Source organism: Heptranchias perlo, unplaced genomic scaffold (assembly GCF_035084215.1).
Source record: "Heptranchias perlo isolate sHepPer1 unplaced genomic scaffold, sHepPer1.hap1 HAP1_SCAFFOLD_73, whole genome shotgun sequence".
NCBI lineage: Eukaryota > Metazoa > Chordata > Chondrichthyes > Hexanchiformes > Hexanchidae > Heptranchias > Heptranchias perlo.
In genome coordinates, this window is record NW_027139761.1 from 2,381,622 (window position 1) to 2,398,812 (window position 17,191).

The 17,191-nt window shown below is 44.3% G+C and overlaps 3 non-coding genes across 3 annotated transcripts; 1 reads left to right on the plus strand and 2 right to left on the minus strand.

Moving 5' to 3' along the window:
- The first annotated feature begins 1,154 nt into the window (after nt 1-1,154).
- Nucleotides 1,155-1,244, plus strand: trnap-ugg (transfer RNA proline (anticodon UGG)). Its single transcript is given in 2 exon segments — nt 1,155-1,190; nt 1,209-1,244. It is a non-coding gene; the product is annotated as a tRNA-Pro (tRNA).
- Nucleotides 1,245-1,755: 511 nt separating this feature from the next.
- trnai-aau (transfer RNA isoleucine (anticodon AAU)) lies at nt 1,756-1,829 on the minus strand. The gene has a single exon. It is a non-coding gene; the product is annotated as a tRNA-Ile (tRNA).
- Nucleotides 1,830-13,333: 11,504 nt separating this feature from the next.
- trnar-ucu (transfer RNA arginine (anticodon UCU)) lies at nt 13,334-13,425 on the minus strand. The gene is given in 2 exon segments: nt 13,334-13,369; nt 13,389-13,425. It is a non-coding gene; the product is annotated as a tRNA-Arg (tRNA).
- Between the last annotated feature and the right edge of the window lie 3,766 nt (nt 13,426-17,191).

Below are 17,191 nucleotides of genomic sequence, written 5' to 3' on the forward strand. Positions count from 1 at the left end.
AAAAGTTGACAACGACCCGTGCTCACCCCAAATGCACCACTTGCACGCTGACAGATACAAGGCGGTCACAATCTGGTTTATTGAGATGAAAACCGAGAGCGATTTCACGGTCGAATGCAAAGGCGAACAAAACTCATTCAAAAAACTGCAGGTCATTGAGGTGCCTTTAAATTCCTGATTGTTTGAACTGAACGTCTTCCCAAAGCGTTTGTGATTCACGTGGAGCGATTTGGGGACTTCATTTCCATCTTTGCGAACGTTTCAACCGCAGTTCAAGATCAAAAGATGGGGGCAGAATGAGAGGCCTTCCTGAAATTTGGGAACTGGGGAAGCAGACTTTAGAGCAAGGTTCTGTTTATTGAGAAAAACCAGATAAATCATTCATTCCGGAACCGATCCAGAATCCTATCAGCTCGAATGGCAACGGTGACCGCGGCGTAATTTGAACACGCAGCCTTCAATGGAACAGCTGTCTCGATATCAGTTTATTTTTTGAAAATAATTTTAATTGGGTGCCCAATGTACTCTTGCAAAATTCAAATACACAAGAAAGAATCTTGCCCAATCTGCAACTAAAATTCTGTTACTTTGCAGAACCACCAATTAAAAAGCGACTTTATTTACATGAATCTCTCTATCTCTCCTTGTCTCTTGTCTCCATATTGTCCCCTGATGGACTTCTCAGGCTTCCTGGAACGGTAAAGGCTGATCTAACCTGCAACACCAGCAGGGAAAGGTAAAGGAAAAAAAGACTGAGACGGTCGGAAAAGTAAAGGTGCAACCCAGCTGACAAATTCGTAGCTAATGTCTCCACATTTGTGTCTCTTCGCCCTCACAGTGAAAGAAAACAGCAAGGTGAGTAAAATATACTTATGGCAGCTTGTACACTCTGACGATGCCGAGACAGATGACAATGCAGCTTCAGATTAACTAATTCTGAAAAGTATGATTTGAAAAAACAAGTCGTACATTGTAAACGAATTTAGTAAATAGAGGCTAATATTGGTGACTGGAAATAGGTAGTGTACAACTTGATGTTGCTGTATTTTGGAATAGAAAACGAGATTGGGTGGACAGAAGCGGTTGGAAAGGAGAGCGGATCGGCTGAAGACTATGGTGAAATTTTAGAACGGCTGCAGGGCTTTCTAGTAAGCGGCTCGTTGGTCTAGGGGTATGATTCTCGCTTTGGGCGTTTTTCTAATGCAACATGCGAGAGGGCCCGGGTTCAAATCCCGGACGAGCCCTGTTATCTCACTGCTTTTTAGTGAAAAGTCACCAATTGGATTCTGACATCTTTGCAGTTGTTCGAATTGAATTATATTTGCGCTCCAGAGGACAAAGTGCAGAAGTTTCCAAGGCGCAACACACACGGAGTAAATAAAATGTCTCAAGATGATGTGGAGATTGAAGCTGAATATGAATTTACCCCAATTTAGGCGGTCTCATTGATATTAGATGACGGGATCGAGAACCACATATCCAAGTTTGCCGATGACACAAAGATGGACAGAATTATAAGCAGTGTGGATGGAAGAATCAGATTACAGAGAGATATTACGAGATTAAGTGAATGGGCAAAACTGCGGCAAATGGATTTCAACGTAAGCAAGTTTGAGGCCGTCCACTTTGGACATCAAAAAGATAGATCAGAAAACATATTAATGGATTCACCTCATGACATTTTGTGTGGATTCGCTTGTTTCTCAAGTCTGCCAAACTTTTAAAAGTGACCAAGATATTGCAATAGGAACCTTATGGCCCGTACGGGGATCGAACCCGCGACCTTGGCGTTATTAGCACCACGCTCTAACCAACTGAGCTAACCGGCCATGGAGACATCGTAGCTTTATGGGCTTACCCGCGTGTTGGGTAGTTTGTGTTTATTTTTACACCAGCTGACAGGGTTTTACAACGAATATTGAATAAACCACATCCCTTAAACATTGTTACTTGTTTCTGTATATACTGTCGAGGATGTAGATCAAAATTAACAAACAAAGAGCACTTTAATGTAACAAATTAAATTCCGATCAATATTATTTTACGAACAATGAACAGCCCATCCATAAAACACTGCCCCGCTATAAAACCTGTGGGCAGGAGCCTGAGCTGCTGTGAAAATGATATCACCGCAACGTGATTCGATCACGTTGAGTCAGATGTCTGTCTGTCCATCCGTCTGTTTGGGTCTCTGCCTTATTCTCAGGCCAGGCTTTTTGTTTGCTGGCTGCAGGCCTCGCTCCCCGACTGACTGAACAACTACCGGGCCGTGTGTCAGAATTAATGACTGTGACTGACTGTCTGCCCATTTATGGCCACATTTCTGAGTTCACATTTCTGAGTTCCTGCCTTCGCTCTGTGTCGCAGGCCTGTCTCTGTCCCTTCGGATCACAACACACCCACAAGCTTCACGACTGAACGCAGGTTTGGTCAGTCTGTCCTCGCAGGTCCTTCGGAAGCTAATGATTTTGAACTGAATTATTTTTCCTGAGTGACTTGTGAAGTTTTGTTCAGTGATATGTTTGCGAAAGAGAACGGAGGAAATAGTTAGTGTGCAACTCGACATTTCTCTACATCGGAATAGAAAACGTGATTGGATGGATAGAAGAGGTCTGAAAGGATGGCCGATCGGCTGTGGGTGGCACCGAATTCTGCAGTGGCTGCAGTGGTTCATCACCGGTAATGAAAATGAGGTAATATACTACCACAAGCTGACGGTGAAAATCATTCAATTTCCCAAACTTGACCCACCGAATCAAATGAAGCTGCTGGGAAAGCGACAAGACAACGCCGGTCTATCGGGCATCGTTTGAAGCAACTGGCAGTTTAAAGTGACATCTACAGCCATGCATGCAAGTACTGCCATGTGCCGCTGCGATCGCCGAGTGGTTGAAGCGTTAAATTCAAGATCAAATGGAGTTTTCCTTCGCAGGTTTGATTTCTGCTCGCTGAATTATTGTTTAAAGATCCGTTCAATGCTCAAATGAATGAACTGGATCTAACTCACTTCATTATCTCTCTCAGAGCATGAGAGATATTCGCGCGTGGCCGGCGCTTTTAATTGGGTGCCCAATGTACTCTTGCAAAATTCAAATACACAAGAAAGAATCTTGCCCAATCTGCAACTAAAATTCTGCTACTTTGCAGAACCACCCATTTATAAGCGACTTTGTTTACATGAATCTCTCTATCACTCCTTGTCTCTTGTCTCTATGTTGTCCCCTGATGGACTTCTCAGGCTTCCTGGAACGGTAAAGGCTGATCTAACCTGCAACACCAGCAGGGAAAGGTAAAGGAAAAAAAGATTGAGACGGTCGGAAAAGTAAAGGTGCAACCCAGCTGATAAATTTGTAGCTAATGTCCCCACATTTTTGTCTCTTCGCCCTCACAGTGAAAGAAAACAGCAATGTGAGTAAAATATACTTATGGTAGCTTGCATACACTGACGATGCCGAGACAGATGCCAATGCAGCTTCAGATTAACTAATTCTGAAAAGTATTATTTGAAAAAACAAGTCGTACATTGTAAACGAATTTAGTAAAGAGAGGCTAATATTGGTGACTGGAGATAGGTAGTGTACAACTTGATATTGCTGCAAATAGGAATAGAAAACGAGATTGGGTGGACAGAAGCGGTTGGAAAGGATAGCCGATCTTCTGAACACTATGGTGAAATTTTAGACCGGCTGCAGGGCTTTCGGGCAAGTGGCTCGTTGGTGTAGCTTTGGGCGTTTTTCTAATAGAATAAGCGAGAGATCCCGGACGAGCCCTGTTATCTCACTGCTTTTAAGTGAAAAGTCACCAATTGGATTCTGACATCTTTGCAGTTGTTCGAATTGAATTATATTTGAGCTCCAGAGGACAAAGTGCAGAAGTTTCCAAGGCGCAACACACACGGAGTAAATAAAATGTCTCAAGATGATGTGGAGATTGAAGCTGAATGTGAATTTACCCCAATTTAGGCGGTCTCATTGATATTAGATGACGGGATCGAGAACCACACATCCAACTTTGCAGATGACACAAGGATAGAGAGAATTATAAGCAGTGTGGATGGAAGAATGAGATTACAGAGAGATATCACTAGATTAAGTGAATGGGCAAAACTGCGGCAAGTGGATTTCAACGTAAGCAAGTTTGAGGCCGTCCACTTTGGACCTCAAAAAGATAGATCAGAAAACATATTAATGGATGTTACTCCAAAAAATTGACCACATGACATTTTGTGTGGATTCGCTTGTTTCTCAAGTCTGCCAAACTTTTAAAAGTTACCAAAATATTGCAATAGGAATCTTATGGCCCGTACGGGCATCGGGCCCGCGACCTTGACGTTGTTAGCACTACGCTCTAACCAACTGAGCTAACCGGCCATGTATAGATATGACCTTTATGTTGGGTCGTTTTTTTTTACACTAGGCGAAAGGGTTTTTGCACTAATATTGAATAAACCACATCCCTTGAACATTGTTACTTGTTTCTCTATATAATGTCGAGGATGTAGATCAAAATTAACAAACAAAGAGCACTTTAATATAACAAATTAAATTCCGATCAATATTATTTTACTAACAATGAACAGCCCATCCATAAAACACTGCCCCGCTCTAAAACCTGTGGGCAGGATCCTGAGCTTCTGTGAAAATGATATCACCCCAACGTGATTCGATCACGCTGCGTTTTGACGTTGAGTCAGATGTCTGTCTGTCTTTCTGTCTGTCTGATTGGGTCTCTGCCTTATTCTCAGGCTTTTTGTTTGCTGGCTGCAGGCCTCGCTCCCCGACTGACTGAACAACTACCTGGCCGTCAGAATCAATGACTGTGACTGACTGTCTGACCATTTATGGCCTTGAATGGCTAAATTTCTGAGTTCCTGCCTTCGCTCTGTGTCACAGGCCTGTCTCTGTCCCTTAGGATCACAACACACCCACAAGCTTCACGACTGAACGCAGGTTTGGTCAGTCTGTCCTCGCAGGTCCTTCGGAAGCTAATGATTTTGAACTGAATTATTTTTCCTGGGTGACTTGTGAAGTTTTGTTCAGTGATATGTTTGCGAAAGAGAACGGAGGAAATAGTTAGTGTGCAACTCGACATTTCTCTACATCGGAATAGAAAACGTGATTGGACGGATAGAAGAGGTCTGAAAGGATGGTCGATCGGCTGTTGGTGGCACCGAATTCTGCAGTGGCTGCAGTGGTTCATTACCGGTGATGTGTTCCCGGTGGCTTGTTGGTTTAGGGCTATGATTCTCGCTTTGGAATATTTGAGGATTGATTCTGAGCGAGGTCGCGTTTCTTATGTTGTTTGAAGCTCAAATAAATATGAACCAGATTTAACCAACCGCATTTCTCTCCTTCAAAGAGATATTTCAGCAGACGTGTTTAATTCGAGAGCCCAATGGTCTCTAACAAGACATTTGAAGGAATCTCTCCCGAGCTCCGTGTTAAATTCTTGCTCGTTCGCAGAATTTGACATTTGTTTCTATACTTTAATCTGTCTCTTGACTCTCTGTGTTTTCCCCTCATGGACTTCTCAGGCTTTATTGAACGGCCAAAGATGATCGAAGCTGCAGAGAAGTCTAAAGATAGGAAGACGGAGACGGTCGGAGAAGCAAAGGTGCAACCCAGCTGATGAATTCATAACTAATGTCCACTAATGTCTCTTCGCCCTCACAGTGAAAAATCAACAATTTGATTCCAGTATACTTTTGGTAGAGCGTATAATCGGCAGATGTTGAGACAGACACCAATCGAACTGTTGCCGTGGCGATGAAAGCGCCAAATGCTAAACACTGGACCACAAGGTAACGCTGAACATTCTTTGCTGTGAACAAGCTGACCAACGCGGCCTTTCCCACTTGCCCCTTTGTAATTCGGGTCATTTTCGGGCCAGACAAGCTGCTCGCAGAAAATAGCGTTTTCTGTTCGAACTACTGTTACAGCAACAAGTGCAAGTAGGCATGTACATGAAATAGAAAATGAGGTAAGAATCCACCACAAGCTGCCGGTGATAAGGCCAGCATTTATTGCCCATCCCTAATTGCCCTTGAGAAGCTGGTGGTTAGCCGTTTTCTTCAATCGCTGCAGTCCGTGTGGTGAAGATTCTCCCACGCTACTGTTAGGTTTGGAGTTCCAGGATTGATACCCAGTCACGATGATGGAATGGCAATATATTTCCAAGTCGGGATGTTGTGTGACTTGGAGAGGAACGTGCAGGCGGTGTTGTTCCCATGTGCCTGGTGACCTTTTCCTTCTTGGTGGTAAAGATCGTGGGTTTGGTAGGTGCTGTCGAAGAAGCCTTGGCTAGATGCTGCAGAGCATCCTGTGGATGGTGCACACTGCTGCCGCGGTGCGCCGTTGATGAAGGGAGTGAATGTTTACGTTGGTAGATGGGGTGCCAATCAATTGGGCTGCTTTGTCCTGGATGGTGTCGAGCTCCTTGAGTGTTGTTGCAGCTGCACCCATCCAGACAAATGGAGAGTATTCCATCACACTCCTGACTTGTGCCTTATAGATGGTGGAAAGGCTTTGGGGAGTCAGGAAGTGAGTCACTCGCCACAGAATACCCATCCTCTGACCTGCTCTTGGAGCCACAGTATTTATGTGGCTGGTCCAGTTAAGTTTCTGATCAATTGTGACCCCCAGGATGTTGATGTGAGGGATTCTTTGATGGTAATGCCAATGAATGTCAAGAGGAGGTGGTTAGAAAGTCTCTTGCCTGGCACTTGTCTGGCGCGAATGTTACTTGCCACTTATCAGCCCAAGCCTGGATGTTGTCCAGGGCTTGCAGCATGTGGGCACGGACTGCTTCATTATCTGAGGGGTTGCGAATGGAACTGAACACCGTGCAATCATTAGCGAACACCCCCATTTCTGACCTTATTATTGAGCGAAGATCATTGACGAAGCAGCTGAAGATGATTGGGCCAAGGACACTGCCCTGAGGAACTCCTCCAGCAATGTCCTGGGGCTGAGATGAATGGCCTCCAACAACCACTCCCATCTCCGTTCGTGCTCGTTATAACTCCAGCCACTGGGGAGTTTTCTCCCTGATTCCCATTGACTTCAATTTTACGAGGCCTTCTTGATGTCACACTCGGTCAAATGCTGCCTTGATGTCAAGGGCCGTCACTCTCACCTCACCTCGGGAATTCAGCTTTTGAGTCCATGTTTGGACCAAGGCTGTCATGAGATCTGGAGCCGATTTGTCCTGGTGGAACCCAAACTGAGCATCGATTAATACGTTATTGGTGGGTTCGTGCCGCTTGATAGCACCGTCGACGACATCTTCCATCACTTTGCTGATGATTGAGAGCAGACTGATGGTGCGGCAATTGACCGGATTCAAATTGTCCTGCTTTTTGTGGACTGAACAGCGAAACAGGCTCGTTGGGCGAAATGGCCGACTCCTGTTCCCGTGTTCCTCATTGGTGCAGAATGTAAAACGATCCTGCATTGGCCAGGTATCAAGCTCGAGTCGCATGATAAGCAGGCAAGAATTCAACGCCACTACCACCAATCCTCGCATGGCCATTTGTTGCATGTGTCCATTTGGAATCCTTTTTGAAAGCATATGCAGTCTGGCGGAGGTACTGCGATAACCCAACGCAGTCTGACCTACAGCTGTGCAAGAACTGCTGTGTGCAGGTGCGATGGCTCAGTGTTTGAAGCGTTAGACTCATAAGCCACTGGGGTTTTCTTGCACCGGTTTGAATTATACTCGGTGTGTCACTGTTTAACGATCTGTTCAATGTCCAAATGTATAAACTAGATCGAATTGACGCAATTACCCTTTTCAAAGCAGGAGAGACATTCCACCGTGGCGGGCGCCCAAAGTTCTCTTTCAAGATTTCAAGACACGAGAAGGAATATCTCCCAATCAGCATCTTAAATTCTGCTAGTTTGCTGAACCTGGCATTGAAACTCTTCGTTTCTTTCCTTGCATCTTTGTATCTGTCACTGACTCTGTCTCTTGTCTCTCTGATAGAATTCTCAGGCTTCCTTGAATGTCCAAGGTTGAACTAACCTGCAAGACAAGCAGGCTGAGATGGTCGGAAAAGTAAAGTTACAACCCAGCTGATGAATTCGTAGCCAATATCTCCACATTTATGTCGCTTCAGAGCAGTTCATTCTGGAAAGTGTTTCAGGATAATGCAAGTCGTACATTCAAAACGAATTTGGTGAAGAGAGGCTGATATTGTTAACTCGAAATAATTAGTGTTGAATCTGATCTCGCTGTACATCATATTTTGTACAAGAAAACGAGATTGGATGGACAGTCTATTCTGAAAGGATGGTTGATCGGCTGCGTGGCAGCGAAATTTTACATTGGCTGCACGGCTCCGTTGCCAGTTGGTCTTTGGATCTGATTCTCGCTCAGGGAGTTTCAATGGTTCAAATCCTGGAGCTCTTATTCACTTTCACTGGATTTCCCACTAAAGCCCAAATAAAGTTTCACTCTCTCCGGTCCTCCATAAATCCTGCTGTCGCAGCCTCTCCGGGAGCTGGGGAACAGCAGAAAACTGATGGGTTTGTTGTCCCATCTGAAATGCGGTTTTGAACTGTTGTTTTTCGCCGAGACAGCGTTGCAGAATCCTTTAATGACCTCTCACAAACCAGCTGAAACCGGTCGGAATGTACAAACTATTTTGCTTTTCCGAAATAAAGGAGTGACATTCATTGTGGCAACACGGTAGCAGTCTGGTCTCGCTCACTGCACAAATATCCATATCTGAATGAACCAGCTCTGCGGCAACCATTGAGTCCTCGCTTCGGACCTTGTCTGTGAAGAAGAATTCTGAGTTCTGTATAGCCAATCGCGGATTTTTAAATATTTTTCATGTGCCTGCTATCGGACCGCAGGTTCAATGGTGGAATAACAGCTGTGCTCCACTGGCAATTTTTACCCTGTATTTTCTTGCAGACAAAACACACATTGGAAATCTGGCGCAGTGAGTCAATGAATCCTGAGGTAAAAGTTATCCTGGGCGGGCTTAAACCACCAACCTTTCAATTAAAAGCCGAACGCGCTGACCGATTACACCACAGAGACACCACGTGCTTTATACTGAACCATCAGTTCACCGCGCTGAAGCTTGAGGTTGCAGTGACCAATAGAGCAGCTGTCTACCATCGGTTTACTTTTCTAAAATAAAAGGAGTGCAGCATGCACGAGTGAAAATCTGTGCTGTATTATTTCTGAGCATCAGACTCAACTTGTCCCATAAATGCCTGTATGTTTGAAGGCTCAGTCCCCAGTGGTCGAGACGATTGGTTTCTTGAGCTGTTATTTGACCAGGCTCCATTTCAGTAATATTCCCGTTACCAGAAAATGAGATGAGATGAAACGAGCAGGTCCAACCTGCCGTTTTATAACACTACACGGCATCTACAAAGTTGGCTCTTTGTACTTACAGTGAAGCGGAGGGCAGTTTTCACCATTAAACCAGCAAGATAGGTGACACGGTAAATAGTGTAGATTGGAGCAGAAAGTAGCAAAGGGCCATTGATGATTGAATGAGAGGGCCAAACTGTGACAGATGGAGTTCAATGTGGGGAAGTGTGATGTAATCCACTGAGAAACGAAGATAGATCAGAGTATTTTATCAATGGAGACAAGTTTGGAACTGTCCAGGAGCGGAGAAATTCAGGGGTCCAACTCCAGAAATCTTTGCGTCGACTGATTTATTTACTGATCTGCTGGCTGGCAGCTGGTGTTCACGATGTAATGGTTTCACTTTTGTGCTGCGGGTTCGATTCTCTGTCAAGGAAATAATTTTAACAAAACAATTATGAACATTAACAATTTAATATACGAAACCGATGATTCTCTGTGAAAGATGAATAATTGTAATGGTCATTAATGAACCGATAACTTTCTGCTGCAGACCGATGGAAATATTAACATGGTTAACGAGTGACAGCGAAACTTTGTGCTTTGCATGAGATGAACTTTCATCCGTTTTCATTTCCCGGACAGTATTTTAAGAGTCTGGTTAAAAATGTTCAGTGTTTATGACACCAGGACTGTGATAGAGCCGTTGTTAAATTTAACAGGAACAAACAATTGGCGGCGCATTTTCACAGATGAAGCTCAGCCCTGGAGGGCCATCAGGAGGAACTTCCCAAATAACTTTTCCGCCTGGGATCAATTCGGGGACTTTTCGCATGTGAGGCGAACGTGACGACCGCTAAACTAGGGAAACCTTTGCTCAGTTCATAGCACTGTGTCGCTTCTCCGTTAGACAACATCACTTCTGTCCCACACTAAACGCCGCCAATCCTCTTCCGCTTTCCCTCACAAGCATCTCAATGATCAAAACTTCACAAGTTACACAGGAAAAAATCTTCAAAATTTCAAAATCATTCAACTCCAGAAGGAACTAAGATGTTAATTCATGGGATTTAGGCGTCGCTGGCAAGGCGCGCATTAATTGCCCATCCCGAATTGCCCTTGAGAATGTGGTGGTGAGCCGCCTCCTTGAACCGCTGCAGTCGGTGCGGTGAAGGTTCTCCCACAATGCTGTTAGATTGGGAGTTCCAGGATTTTGACCCAGCGACGATGAATGAATGACGAATGACACCATTCCAAGTCGGGATGTTTTGTGACTTGGAGCGGAACGTGCATGTGGTGTTGTTCCCATGCGCCTGCAGCCCTTGTCCTTTTGGTGTTGGAGGTCGCAGGCTTGGGAGGTGCTGTCGAAGAAGCCTTGGCGAGTTGGTGCAGTGCATCTTGTAGATGGTACACACTGCAGCAGATTAAAGTTGCGTTCAGTCAAAGTCGGTGTGTGAATGTTGTGTGTGTATTGTCATCCTGAGAGACAGAGACAGGATTGTGACACAGAGCGAAGACATGAACTCAGAAATGTGGCCATTCAGGTCCATAAAAAGGCAGACGGTAAGTCAAAGTCATTCATTCTGACACACAGTCCGGTACTTGGTAATTCAGTCAGGGAGGGAGGCCTGCAGCCACCAATCAAAAATCCTGAGAATAAGGCAGAGACGCATTCAGACGGATATACAGGTAGACAGCCAGATAGACAGACAGACAGACGGGCAGAGAAGCAGACCGTGTCCATTGCCTTTTATCCTGATTTGTGAGTAACAATTTTAAACAGCTTCTGGATCGGTCCCTTCCTTTAATCCTGTGCAGCAGCAGTGACAATAACTTTGTGGATTTGAGGGTTGAGCCGAATCCGAGTCCGATCCCTCGTCCCCAGGAGAAATTCCCTAATTCCTGGGCACTTTGTGTTAAGCAGAGGTGAGCAGCAAAAAGTGTTAATAATGGGAATAGTGGGACTGAGATTTGCTTAAACAGCCGGCACCCTGTAAAACAGAGCTCCAAGTATCGGTTTAAATAAAGTCCTGAACTGACAGAGGGGAGGGCAGATGAGGATTGAATTAAATCCCAATTCACTGAATCTAAACAAGGTTTAAAGAAGTGAATCTTTCAGGAGTTGGATTCCTGAGCCTGTGTGTGAGCTGAAACTGGATCGGTCCCGTTCAATAAAAGAGACCGGCAGGCGGATCCCAGACAGGGCTCAGGCCGGGACCGGGCAGCGGCTGGATGAGAGAGCGGGGCTCCTGCGCTGTTGCTGCGACTGCTTCGGCCTCTGTGAGTCCCTGCGGCGGCCGGTACTGATTTCCCTCTTATGGATCCGGCTCCAAGCTTTCGTTGTGAACCTCGTGGCGCAACGGTAGCGCGTCTGATTCCACATCCAAAAGATGCGTGTTCGAATTATGTTGGGGTTGTTGCATTTTCACCACGCTTCAGTGTCACTCTGTTTTATCGCGGGGCAGTCTTTCAGGGATGGTCTGTTCACTGTATGTAAAATAATATTGATCATCGAATGAACACACCACAGAAGGAGGTCATTCGACCCATCAATTCCTTACCTGCCTTTTGTAAGAACAATCCCATTGGTCCCATTCCTCGTCCCTTTCCCCGTGGCCCTGCATTTTCCCCTTCAAGTATTTATCAAATTCCTTTTTGAAAGCCACGATTGAATCTGCTTCCATCACCTTTTCAGGCAGCGCATTCCAGATCATAGCTACTCGCTGCGTAAATAAGATTTTCCTCATGTCGCCTTTGGTTCTTTTGCCAATCACCTCAAATCTGTGTCCTCTGATTCTCGACACTTCCGCCAATGGGAACAGCTTCTCTTTATTAACTTAATCTGAACCCTTCATGACTTTGAACACTTCTGTCAAATCTCCTCTGAACCTTCTCTGCTCTACGGAGAATAACCGCGGCACAGCGTAAATGCGGTCAATTAGCTCCAATTTATTTATTTGGGCATTAAACAAAACGTGATAGACTGGCAAGGCGTTGTGCGAACGGAGCTCACTGCTTGAACATAATAAATCCAATCGCTGCGTGGGCGCTGGGTTCAAATCCTGCCACTGATAGAATTTCTGGCAATGTTCATTTTGACCTGTTCGCAGAAAACCCGATTGCAGTGCGATGGAGCAGAGGATGTGAAAGAAGCTGAAAGTGGAAGTGCAGATATTAATTCCATCACAGTGACTGGACACGTTTCCACAGGTAAAGGCCTCTTACCTTAATATTCATTCCAGCAGAAGGGGACAGGTGATCAGAGTGACCGGGCTCTCGCGGCGCAATCGGTCAGTGCGCGGTCCTGACATGACAGTACAGGATCAGGAAATACCGAGGTTGTTAATTCGAGTCTCACCGAGATCAAGCAATCATTTTGCTTGTGAACATTTCGATCGGAGTTAAAGGTACAATTGGTATGTTCCAAAATGCATCTATTCATTTGTATTGCCACGTGGTTCCTCCGGACTACGCTGTTGCAATAGCAGATGAGATGTTCAGTATTACTTGTTTGTCGGAGGGAGGCTGCGGTTTTGGAGACGCAAACTACGATTTTGATTCATCGACAAATCGTGGGATTTAACTCGAGCTTTAAATCAGCGCCTTAGACCGCTCAGCCAGGATACTTTCCATCCGATACTTCTGGAGCTAGTTTTACAGGAACAGAATAACTACAAGCAAGAATTGTACCCCTCAAGCACCAATGCTCGCACGGCAGCAGGATGGATGTGTCCAGTTAAAAACCTGTCTGAAGGAACATGCAGTCTGACAGAACCGGAAGTCCAGCAGATTGACTTTCGGTCTGAGATGATGTTGAGTCTCCTCCTTGAGAGCGCTTCTCCGATCCAGGTCCGAATGGATTTAGAATCATAAATTCTGGTTTGACTGGAGCCACTTGTGTCAGATGAAGTGCAGGGGGCAGTTTCCCGTCCTTGATGAACATTAATGATCCTGTTGCGGTTTTGCTGCAAAATTTCACTTCCCAGCTCCCGAAACTAAAATTCAACTCTGGTGGGACTCGAACCCACAACCTTTGAATATCTCCTCTAATCATTAAGTAGAAGTCCAACACGCTATCCATTGCGCCACAGAGTCCGTTAGGCAATGCGATCGAAAGCGGGGATCCTGTATTGTGGTTGAGGCGGTCATGCTGCTCCTGCTTCCGCCTTTCACATTCCGAGAGCCGCGGCGGCAGTCTGCACCGATCACCCTCCAATGGATCCGGCTGCAGCCGCTTGTTGTGGGCCTGGTGAAAGAACAGTCGCGTCTGACTCCAAATCAGAAGGCTGCGTGTTTTGAACCAGGTTGAAATCACAGCATTTTCACCGTGGCTCAGGGTCCTGTCGATAGATTTTCGATCGGGACAGTGTTTCAGTGTTTGTGCAACAATATCAAAATTACGTTTGATACATTAATGAGCTTTATTTCTGTTACTTTCTATTTACACCCTCTCCAGTTTTATGTAGAAACAGTTAACACTGTTTCAGGGATATGGTGTGCAGTGTTTGTGGAATCGGTGTAATTAAATGTGATACTTTCATCTGTTCCTTCTCTAACCCAGACCCTTATCATTAGATTTGTAGCTTCACCCTGTTTAAAATAGGTTACTCAGTGATATAAATAAATCAGTTACAACCCCGAAACCTCAGCGGGTATATTTGTTCCAATGCTTTATGATGATCTCTATTTCCATTGACATTTTCAATCAGCAAATCCCAACGGGTGTTTTGGGTTTGACAAACTAATTTTTTACTTGTCTGATTCCTGGAAATGATCCAGTGGGGATTTCCTTACCCGTACAGATATAGAAATAAATACATTCCATCATTTCACAAATGACAGCTGTGTAAATAAATATATCGCGATATCCAACATGGATCAGCAGCTCTTCATGTTCTTAAACAAATTTCCTCATTTTATTTTATGAATCCACTTACGTTTCAATGTAGAACATATATTCAGAGCATCTCACTAAACTTAAAGAATGGTAAAACAATTGCAGGTTTTACAAACACATAACATGCGATCGTATAAGTAAGATTTTGTGAAATTTGTATTCTAATTGTCTTTATGATGGTGCGAAAAATATTTCGAGATGTACGTTTCCAACTTAACAGAGAAACTAAGATGAAAACCAAAAGGGTTTTTCAAAAACTATTTGGAGCGATTTGATCAGTTCCACTTCTCCTTTCTTTAATTGTTACCTTTTGCGAATTGTTCATCTTGATCCGTTTGCTTCATTTTTTTCAGTCATTTATGGTGAATTTTCCATCCGTTAACGTTCTTAAATATTTGATTTGTTTGTTCCCTTCCTCTTGACTTGTGATTTGTCGACCTTCAGGTAAAAATCTGAAACAGAAATGTGTTTATATTCAGGCGTGACTCTGAAGTGTGAGACCGAGAGGTGATGCCGGATGTGCGACCGAGAGAACAACTGCTGGAGGCAGAACTGTCCGTAACCTAACATTCCCCGTGTGGCATTGCACATGGTAGGTCGGATGACAATGTTTTATATTGACTGAACGGCTATGTGTATAACACACAACGGATTTTACTGCTGCTTTAACTCGACAAAGTATAATCACCATAAATGACCAAAGTCTCAGATCAGTTAGAATTGAATTGCTGTTGGTGAGGGGAGTTTGTACATTGGAAGGAGTTTATACATTTACAGCTCCAGGTAAAACTGCAAACCTCTCTCGCCTGCAGGTTACGTCACCATGAGGTGTCCAGCTTTCTTTTTGCTTCTGGACTTCTGAAGTGTGATTGAACCTTAGCAAAAGTATCCTAAAATTAGTGAGGAAGGAAGGTATCAGTGTAAATGTGAGATATAAACGTGGATGTTTCACTGGGTACCATGGGAACCAGATACACTGCGCATTCCAGTTATTTGTCCAGCAGGAAACAGGAATCATTCTCTTCAACTGTACTCACCCGAAGGAAAAGGAAACAAACAAAACTGCTCAGTTCTTTGTTTTAGCTTCTTCTGCTGGTTTACTTTCTCTCACCGAGAAAGTGACATAGAGAGACTGAGAGATTGGATTGGCTTTTTCACTTTATAATCTATTACACTTTGTCATTATTATAAGAGACGGTTCCACCCAACTGTTCTGTGCCTGACATTCTCATTGATACTAAGATGTGCTTTAAATGAGTTTCTACTAATTACACATTGCGGAGAAAAGCTGAACGCCGAAAACTGCTCTGAAACCAGCTTTGCTTCGCAACCTTTAATGGAGATTGTTTGCTGGTTGCAGTTAAAGGAGTTTGTAAAATAAGCCCACGAGTGCATTATCCTGAAAACGTGTTTTGGACACATTCGCAGCTCAAATATCTTACATTAAATATAACAAATATACAAATACGTCACAGGTGTTAAGATTAACACATAATGATACGAGGAAGGAGGCATTGGTGGATCTGGTTCTGGAGAATGAGGTGGATCAAGTGGAGCAAGTGTCAGTGTCATATTTAGGAACGGTGATCATAGTATCATAAGATTTAGATTAGTTATGGAAAAGGAGAAGGAGCCATCTCGAGTAAAGTACTTATCAGGAGAAGGGCCAATTTTAATGGGTTGAGAACGTACCTGGCCCGTGTAAATTGGAATCAAAGATTGGCAGGCTAAAATATAATCGAACAATGGGTGGAGGAGATGTTTCGGGTACAGACTAGGTAGATTCCCAAGAGGGGCGAAGGTAGTGCCTGAGATCGCTGGATGACGAAAGCGATAAGGGGTAAAATGAAGCAGATAAAGGGGGCTTATGATAGATATCAGTTTGACAATACAAGTGAGAACCAGACTGAATATAGGAAGTACCGTGAAAAAGTAAGAAAGAGGGGCAAAGAGAGAGTATGTACATAGTTTGGCGGCTAACATAAAAGTTAATTCAAAAGTCTTCGAAAGGCATTTAAATAATGAAAGGTTCATAAGAGGAGGGGTGTGGCCGATTAGGGACCAAAAAGGAGATCTCCGCGTTGAGGCAGAAAGCGTGACTGAGGCACTAAAAGAGTACTTTGTATCTGTCTCTACCAAGGAAGAAAGATGCTGCCAAAGTCACAGTAAAAAGGGAGGTAGTTGAGACACTGGATGTGGTGAAAATTGATACAGAGGAGGCACTTGAAAGGCTGGCTATGCTTAAAGTTGATAAGTCACCCGGTCCGGATGGGATGCTTTCAAGGTTGCTGAGGGAGTGGAAGGGTGGAAATTTCAGAGGTCCTGGTCATAATCTTCCAATCCGCCTTAGATGCGGGGGTGATGCCAGAGGACTGGATGATTACAGATGTTAGATCCTTGTTCAGAAAGGGTGTAAGGATAAACCCAACAACTGCAGGCTAGTAACATTAAACTCGGTGGTGGGGAAGCTTTTATAAACGATGATCCGGGCCAAAATGAATAGTCACTTGGGCAAGTGTGGATTAATAAAGGAAAGCCAGCATGGACTTGTTAAAGGAAAATCGTGTTTAACTAACTTGATCAAGTTTTTTGGTGAGGTAATAGAGAGGGTTTATGAGGGCAACGACGACGACGACGACGACGACGACAACAACAACAACAACAACAACAACAACTTTATTTCGGGCCTTTTACGCAGCGAAACGACCCAAGGCGACTCACAGGTGAGATTATCAAACAAAATTTCACACTGAGCCACATAAGGAGGTATGAGGACAGATGAACAAAAGCTTGGTTAAAGAGGTAGGTTTTAAGGAGCATCTTAAACGAGGAGAGAGAGGTAAAGAGGTGGAGAGCTTTAGGGAGGGAATTCCAGAGCTTAGGGCCGAGGCAGCTGAAGGCACGGCCGCCAATGGTGGAGCAATTAAAATCGGGGATGCAAAAGAAGGAAGAATTGGAGGAGCG